The sequence below is a fragment of the Gallus gallus genome, chromosome 11, assembly GCF_016699485.2.
Source record: "Gallus gallus isolate bGalGal1 chromosome 11, bGalGal1.mat.broiler.GRCg7b, whole genome shotgun sequence".
NCBI classification, from domain to species: Eukaryota; Metazoa; Chordata; class Aves; order Galliformes; family Phasianidae; genus Gallus; species Gallus gallus.
In genome coordinates, this window is record NC_052542.1 from 4,029,445 (window position 1) to 4,039,203 (window position 9,759).

Here is a 9,759-nt window from a genome sequence, read left to right on the forward strand (position 1 = left end):
TTCCATCTGTTAGAATCTTTGACCTTTTCTTAACACCATTAAAAGATAAAATGTTAATCTACTGAAAAAAGATGCATGACCTTTTAAAAGTGAACTGTACCACTTTACAATCTGCCATCATTAAAGAACTTTATGCTCAAGAGCCATGCATTATGTGTATCATAGCAATATAATTGTTTAGAATAATGTAATTGTTCAACCAAGAAGATGTATACCATGCATAACATAAATTAGAATGGGAACTATGTGAACTTTGAAAGCCCAATCAAAATAACATGTCAGATTAAGGCTTACTTTCAGTTTTAATCAGCCTCAACCTCAAATTTATTTTGTATTAGCATGCTGAGATGCATACGTAGAGGCAACCATTTCAACAAGGAAAAATGATGGTACCTTAGGACAAATGAAACTACATCCATGGCAAATGGTGATGTTGAGCTTTTGTTTATTTTCTTTTGGTGTAAGGAAATAAATTTGGAGCCAGTATCTTAAATAGTAACGAGGCAATCCCTTAGCAAGAGAGTTCTTGAGAGTAAGCATTTCTTTCTGCTAAATCTGAATTGTCTTAAACAAGACTTAACAGCAAGGGCCACAGTTCAGAACAGCATCGAAACATGGTTAAATGCAACTCAATAAAGCTGTTCAGAGAGCATTGAGTTTGGGGTATGGGATAATTTGATTCCACTTCACGTTAAGTTTCTGTTCTGAATTCTGAGTATAGAGTCAAACTGATACATGCTACGGGTTCAGATAACCTAGTCCAGTGGGTTATGTATTTTGGATGGTGAGGTCCGTATTTCACGTGAAGTTCCTTAAATGAATTGGAGAGTATAGGTCTTATAAAGTGTCTAATTAATAACTATGAGAGCTGCTCCAAAAGTTATGCCTCCTGTTTTATTACATTGACTCATTATATCAGAGGGTGCTGGTGGTATGGCAGCAGAAGTTGAACCTTCCCACCGATATTCTATTCCATAGTATTGCCATGTGACAAATGGTAGTGGAGGGGCAGTCTGACAGAATGGCGTCTGTCATGGAAATGTGGATGAAGCAAAGGTGTGTCACTGAATTTCTCTATGCTGAAAAAGTGGCATACACTGATCTCATCAGATGCTTGCTGAACACTGACGAAGACCACCTAGTGGATATGAGCACAGTGAGGCAGCGAGTGGTGCAATTCAGCAGTGGCATCAGCGATAACAAGCCACCTCTGCCGGGGCAGATGTGTATGATGGTGGCATGCAGGCTCTTGTTCATCACTGGCAAAAATTCAGACCTAATGGTGATGACTGTTGAGAAATAGTGTTTTGTAGCTGAGGATGTGCTCTAGCAAATATCCTTATTGTGCTCTTTTATTTCTGGTAGCCTCCTTCAAGCTAAGTAGGATGGATGCACTGCTGTCAGAACAACCTACATACGTGACATATGGTAACACAGAAGTCCAGGCATCTTCTTCAGTTGAATATAGTATTTTCTACTAAAAATGTTTATTTTATGGGACAAATACCTTTGCTACATAGGAAGACTCAGATTCTCTGAATTTTGATATGTATATTCTACTGAACTTTGTTTTGCCCTGATAACTGATAATGCTGGATTGGAGCGTGCTCTGTCTGAAGTTCTGTATGTTTTTCAGTGAAATTGACTCCATAAGTAAGTGATGGCATGCAAAATAGAAATACAAGGATTCTAATATAAGAATAAGCCTAACTCCAGCATTAGAAATGTCACTGTGCTGGGGGCTCTCGTACTTGAAGGCTTGCAGTATGCACTCAAAGCTGTTTCCCACCCATAAATCCGAGGCTGAAGTCATATGCTGATTTACATTTCTGGGTGACCCACTTACAGTGCAGATGGACAGTCCTGCAGAAGTTAGCTCATTAGATGTGTACTGCATGCCTAGGACTGGAAAGTGGCTTGAACTTCATCATGAGAAATGATGTCATGTGGTTATAAGGTCCTTGAGCTATAACAGATCAACAGATAACAGATCACAGCAAATTCTGCCCTGACCCTTACCCCTTTGTTGAACAACTGGTGACGTAGGCAGATGCAAAGTTTTTGCTTTTGATGTGTGGATAGGAAGGGAGAGCAGAAGAAATGGAAATATCTAGTGCAGGAGGATAAGCAGCCAGCCTGGTGTGTTAGCCACATTAGCTCTAGGTGTTTCAGAGAGGTACATTTTGAGCATGAGGATGAAGACAGAGCCTACATATGTCTCAGTGTTGCTAAATCTTATGATCTTATCAATCTTTCAGATGCATAGTAATGTTCTTTAAGTTCTAGCTGTAGAAATCTTGTTATCATATGAGACTATCAGGATTTTTGATGTATTTTTTTTAATAAAGGAAGTTTTTTGCCAGAGAGAAGTTTGAAACTGCACATGTGTGTGTGTGTGTGGGGGGGGGGGGGGGGGGGAGGGGAGGGAGGCAGCAAAAAGGTACTTAGTAAGAACCTGCTTGCTTTTCCTTCCCTTTTAACTCTTCAGGGTCAGCTCCTCCTAAAGATACAGAAAACACAGGAGAAAGCACAGAATTTGCTGAGAGTCCTGGTAGGTTGAAAGACACTCACTTCTGTAAATGTCAGCTTTGTAACTCTGGTTAAAACTTCATATTCTGCTTTCTGATTGTGTGGATGGACCAACCCTCTCTATTTATATTTTGTTCCAGTTAAATAAGTATTGCCCCCTCTTGTATAGGCTGTGCATTTCATCTTTGAAGTTAGTAGCCACTTTTTTTGTCAAGCACTTTCATTGTTTAGACGTGCTTCCCAGTTCCAGCCTCATTTTATCACCGCAAATTTCCTCTCTTGCATATTCTTCCCTCTAGGTCATTGATAGTGAAAGCAAGCAATATGTTTCCTGGTGTTCAACCATGTGGCACTTCACTAGTCACATAATACACTAGATAAGCAGATGACAGTCTGTGCTGCTCTGAATAGCATATGTGCATGCCAGCTGAAAGCCAGGAGTCGGAGGACATACAGGCAGCCAACAGAGGGAGTCAATGGCAGCAAAGCACTGGCCATACAACCAGCACTTTGGAGAACAGAAAAATGGACAGTTTTGCACTTATGTTCTAAGAGTAGAAGCCCTCAGTTTCCCCATTAGGCCCCAGGCATCTCTGACAGCCCATGTGCTCTTCTGCTTCAGACTGCCAGTTGCTACCTCGGAGAAGCTTCATTCCAGCTCTGTACCCACCAGAATTTCAGTTGTTTGGGGCAAAGTTTGACCCTTCTTACATTTGTTATGAGGACCTGGAAGATACAATATAGGTGGTGTTTGCTTTTTGTCTGCTAAGTAAAACCTAACTACCAGGTAATGTACAGAAGCTATAATTGCTATCTAATTAACACAGCAAAATACAGCCTACACTGTAAAGAACACCTGCTTGCTCTTTCTTTTAGAACATAATAGTGATGTTTAAAGTCTCTTGTGCACATTCGTAACTTGTTACCAAACAGTTTGAGTGTTACAGACCCCACCAACCAAAGTGGCGTTCCCCACAGACTAAGGAAGCCCTAGATCTCAACACAGGTGTGTATAATAAAGGGAATGACGGTCTGTTCTCTTTGACAGAAACAAGCTGTCGTGGTAATAGAGAAATGAGATTCAGAAGGAAAAGAATATTTCAGAATATTCTCAGACACATTCAGGCAATGTGTAAATAGAATAATAAATCTGGCAAGAAAGACCTGTTTATTTTTTACATGAAGGGACTAAAAAAGTTTTTTTTTTTCCCCTTTTAAAGCGTGACTTTCTTTTCCTTCCACCTGAAGGCTGCACAGTATTCCTCAGAGCAGCTGTCCTCAGCAAGAAATTCATCATTCACTCTCTGATCAGCACATACAGCAAGTGACATGAAACTCTGCTTAATTCTCTTGTGTCTTCATGAAATAATTTCTTCCCCAACTAAAGCGATCTGCTGCTTACCGTAATCTTAATTTAACACTTACTCTCAGTGCTCAAAAGTAACTGTCTGCATTTGAATGGAGTTTGCAAAGCAGAAACAACTGCCAGGGAAAATGAAACAAGTCTTGTCTCTCTTCCTTGAAACCTGTGAAAGGCTTTAGGTTTTTTACCGCAGCGACAGGTTACATGTAAATAAAGTTTGAGATCTTTGCTTTGGCCATTTAAGACGAATTGCTTAGAAGAGAACAAAGCTGACGATGCAAAGCTTGAATTCAGCCCAAGTTGCACATTAAGATGGCTGTTCAAAAGCAAGTGCCATGTGCACGTGGAGTACAACTGTGGGGTGTCTGTGCAGTATGACAGATAGGGCATGTTGCTGCTTACTTACTGAGGAAGCCTTGAAACCATTGAACTTTCAGTTAATAAGCAGTATAGAAAAGAGGCCTTGAAAATGTTCCACTTCTTAGAAGCAAATTTATTTGGTTTATGTTCTGTGGAAAACATCTGGGAGGATCTCAGCCCCAGCAAAGCTGCTAATGGTTCCATCTTGCCTCAGATTACCATGCATAACACAATGATTTGAAAAAGATTCCCTCATTTACGTTGGAATTGGATATTGTAGTTTTTAATCAGCAATCTAAACAAAGCCCCTGTTAGTATTGTTGGATTGGCCACATTTCTGGGTTTGTTCTGAAGTTACCAAAATGGCATTCAAATTGGGAGGGATGTATTCTGCAAGAGGTCTTCAACAGCAGTGCTGCTCCGCTGCAGCATGTAAAGCTATGGTCAGTGCTGACCCGGGAGCCAGGGGCTGCTCTTGAGCGAAACATCTCCTGCACTTCTCTCCCCATAGCTTGTAAGGTCTTGGAAGGGGGAAATGAGCAGTTGACAATTTAGAAATACGTTGCACAACTTTTTCAGGTCATAGCTAAATTGGGGTAACAATAAGTTCCCCTCTTCTTCCATGTTAGGCTGCATATGCAGCTCACTGCATTAGCCATACAGGCCACGTGGGGCATGCTGCATGAGGTCATGTTGCATTCCGTCTTCTGGAAGTGTTTTGAATTATCTGCATGATTCATTTTCTTCCTGGCTTTAGTCAGGTGGAAGAATAAAGCATTTCCCTATGTAACTTTCACACTGGTACCCAGGTATGCTGCAGAGTTGTTTCTGTACCTAAGCAGAATAATTCTGCCTAGGCACAGATTTTTCTGCTAGAAATAGTGCTTTTTAAAGAATATTGACATATGCATTAAATGAGAAACACACGTGGAATTGAAGTGCTCAGTTTCCCTACAAGAGGAAGAGAATAAGTCTTAATTTTCCTCTGGGGCAAAGCTTTAATGGATTTGCTGTAGTATCATAGTCTTCCAGATATTGTTCAAACCCCATATGATACTCGGGGCTGTGAGCGTTTGTACCAAGAAAAGAATCTGAATTCATTCTTAGACTCAGATTGGCAGTATAGGATGCATTGCTTTCGGAACAACCTATGTGCTGTTATTCAAATTGTCTTTGTTCAATCTGTTCTATGACTGAGTCTCACATAAATTGTGAAGATGTTCAGACTCTCTTTTTGCTTTCTAAATTTTGAAGATGAGGTTGCTGAAATGCAGAGCTTGCGCAAAGAGCTAGGCTGGCAGCAGAGAGATGGGTCTTCTTTGTGGAGCACGCACAGCTTGTTCCCTTGTTGCCTTCTCAGGGTGCTTCAGACCCAACGTGGTCCCAGCAATGAGTGTCCCAGTTTGGTTCCCACATCCTCCTGTCCTCAGTGTCTGCACTGGGATGGACGGCTGGGCTTGCAGTTAGATCTGGCTGATGACCAAAAGTGGAAACCTTTCTGTATTGGGAAAGATAAGCTGAGCAACTCATTTCATGTAGGATTAGGTGCTTTCAAAGCCCCCTGATTGTCCTTCTACACATAAAGCTCCCTCGTTTTTGGGTTTATTGGGAAATGCAGTGAAATCAGACTTTAACCAGGGGAAATGACACATTTTTGTGCATATTTCAGGGCCATTAATTAAAAGCTGTTCTTCAAAGAAGAAATTTAAAGGCTATTTTTTGTTGCTACTGCCCCTCTAGGACTGCACTGATTTCTTGTCACCTACAAGCACTCTCGCCAGGCAGGCTGTACAAATATTATCATTACTTAAATAGAGTCTGAATCATTACCTTGTCTTTTCACTTTGTAGTGAAGTGATTTAAATATAGTTTTCTTATGCTGGGATCCTTTGACAAATGCATAAATAGTTAGCGCATTGTTAGCAACAGTGAAAAGGAAATGGATGCCTGGCAGGAGGAAGGGCAAATAATTTTCTCATGCTTGCTGTGCTGTTTCTGTAGTGTAAATCAACTCTGCTCCTCTGAAAGTAAAAACTTATTCCAAGATGTCAACAAAAGTAAAGTAATTAGGAAAGGAAATGTAATTCCTCCCTGCCGCTCCTCCCTCACACACATCAGTAAATGAAAGCTATTTAAAGATACAACCTGAGGTAGACTAATTGGGGCAGATGAGTCATTTGGGACCTGGTCCTGGAAATGCTTGCTCACATGAGTAGACCTTTGATTGTTGGCCTGGGTCAATTCAGAGAGCACGTGCAAATGCTCCAAGACCAGGGAGAAGGCTGTTTCATGAGGTCCTGAGTGGTCCACTTGAGATCCTGAGCCATGTGCTTAGAGTTTACTGTTGTACTGCTCAAAGCTGTTCTGGTCAGTGTTGGCCAGGACGATCCCTGAATTCTTAAATTTAAATAGAATATTATGAGGCTACATTTGATTAATTAATCTTACAACTCAAAAAACAAAACATGCCACAAAACGTACCCACGTTTGCTTGTGCCTCTGGTTCGTGTCTGTCATAAAATTAACTTCTGTAATACGCTTTTTCCACAATTAAGTTCTCAGACCCTTTGGTGCAAAGGAAGCTGTAAAGCTCAAAGGTGTATATTTTCATAGAGTTGGCAATTAATATGCCACTAGTCTTTGCATAAATAAGTTGTCTATTTTAAAGCAACTCAAATGGGCTATTTCATTTTATATGACTGTTAATTAAGATGTTGATTAGCCCTGCTATTGAAGCATTGAAACCCTTTCTAAAAGAAATGGCTACTGTTTCAATTTTATTTTAATTAGTTGGACTTTGAGGTTATTTACTACAGTGTCGGCCAACAACGTAAAGCTATTTAATTTGACGTTCAGTCCAAACAGGTAGTGCACAGAGCCCCACGTTCGCCTGTAACCACTGCCATTAACAGTGGTATGATTTAAGGTCATTTAAGAGTCATCAACCTCACAGATGGTAAAATGCAAAGTATCTAAAAGGGAAAATAACAATTGTTGTCTTGTCAAATAAAATCCGAACATTGTATTTTCTGTGAACACCCACTGGCTTCCAGCAATTTTATACCGAGTGTGTTTCCCTTTGGGCGGAGAGAGTCAGGTCTTCCCTTTCATGCATCCTTCCATTGAGACATGCTAACCCCCTTGGGAGGTGAAACCCACCCAGATATTTGTGATTTTAAAACTTCATTTGCGTCACTTGCAACAGAGATGGATCATTATTCTGGGACAAAATCACATCCTGCACAGTGAAAATAACAGGCAGCATTTGACCTGAAAAGGGAAAGAGGAAAAAAAAAAAAAAAAAAAAAAACATAGGCAACTTTAAAGTGTTAAAAGAAACAGATAGTGTTAAAGCTGCTTCAGGAAACAAATTCTCCCTGTAATGCAGTGTAATTACAATCTTTTCTAAGCTAAGTATAGTACCCTAGAGATTACTATAAGTAACTTATAATAGAATTTTTATTAGTGGTAGTAATTTTTTATGATAATTAGTGTAATCTGCAGCCAATAAAATCAGAAGATATATAGTTATCTCTTTTACACCAGAAAAGTATTCTTCAGGCAGCTGAAACATTAAGAAAAGAAAAATGTGTTATTTTATGGAGGCCATACACTTTTATGTTCTGATTGTTTGGTATTCTTTTTTTTTTATTATTAGCTCTTTCTACTCTCCATTTAATGGTGAAAAATGCGACACGTACTCAAGAGCCACTATAAAGTGGCCAGTTTGGGGTAAGCAGCTGACATGTAATTCCGTGGCAGTGTTTATACCATTCTATCTGAAACCTCATCCGTAGTGGAAGCTGGCAAGTTTTACCGTTCCTCCTAGACGATGGGCTCCTCCTGCATCAGCCTTGTTTGTGCTCGCTGTGAGACTGCCTTTGCTCTCTGTGGCATGTAACCAATGAGACTTCATTGTGCTGCCCCAGAAAAAATCTCTTTCAGCACAACCCTTCTCAAAAGCTCTTAAAAGAGGAACACAGATGCAAAAATATTCCTTACTATGGATTAGCTGTCCCACGCTACAGGATTGGCTGGGCTCTGACCCTATTTGGAGAGGTATTTTGATTGAAAGGAAACTGAGCCTGTTGGTTTCTGGAAGTATGAAGGAAGAGAACAATTCCTAATCAACCTATGGAAGCAGTGATTGCAATTTTGCTGTAAGTGTTCAGGATCATATCTTATGCCCGTAGTTTGCTTCTCTACATCTCTTCTTGGCACACAAAAGCAGAAGTGTTGTCAGAGTAAAGCAAGACATGGGTCTTAGGTTCATCAAAGCACTTTTCCAAAATAGCAAATGAATCTAAAGCTGGACAAATTGGCAGTAGCCATTTCGTCTGGAGTGAAGAAAGGGTACATAATTCTTCCCATCACAGCTAGAGAGTTTGAATTTCACTTCCTGAAGGGGAAAAGGGAAGAGAGTACTCTGGGAGAATACTGAATCTGTACTGATTTGAGATGGGAGGACTATTGTTCCATATGTTATCTATGGCCTGATAGACTGCTATTTTCTTTTCTCAGTTAGTGGCACAACAACCCCTAAATGACCCTCTTAATCTGTGTTATTGTAACTTACTGGCAGCTGTTACAGGATGAAAATTAAAAAATTAAGATACATGACCTAAGAGGGACCAAAGAAGGTTTTCATCATCTTTCCCCAGCCATTTATCGCATGCTCAAAAGTTATGACAGGGAGTAAGGAGGCTGATAAAACCAGGTTTGCATTTTCTACGTGGTGAGCAATATTAGATCTGCTTTGGAGAAAGAACTGCTCAGATTTGCTACTGAGCAGCAAATAACACTGTAATTCTTCAGGCTGCATAGATGAGATGGACCTCTTCTGTTGGTTGTGCAAATTTTGAAGTTGGGGCCATGCTCGCCTGGAATTCCTCGGGCTTGGACTTCACTCAGGGGTATGAAGAGTGCCCACTGGTTTCCACTCATGGAATGGTGTAAGTTCTGATCTTCTCCTGCAGCAGTAACTTTCAAAAAGTCCAGAGGTCTTTTGCATTCTCCTAGGCATCTCCTTAGAGGTGCTAAAATGAGATCAGCACTCCCAGCAAATGTACAGATACTCATGATCCAGTCCTCTCTTCTGTGTCCTGATGAGCAGTGAGTTCATAACGTTGACAGTTGACATTTTGTCACTTGGCATCTGCTGATATGTGTGAGATAGAGCGAGCTCCTTAGAAGTCTGCCCTGCATTCTGCAAATACAGGCAGGCATCACTGTATGCAGTTACTACGATGTGTATTTTCAGGGTTGTGCCAGTGATCATAACTAATGCAGACATGAGGCATGGTGAGATGACTGCTTGTGAACACAGTTGTGTTCATTTAAAGACTTAGGAAAGGCATTGGTTTGTTTCCTGCTGTAATGGTGGTTTCCCACCTCCTTTGTCCATGCCTTTTGTGTGGCAAAGTGATTAACCAGGCAGTTATTAAATAAGAGTTGTTTCCTTCACGCCCAAGAAATCCTCACTTAGTGGTGAAAATTGCCAGTTTTGC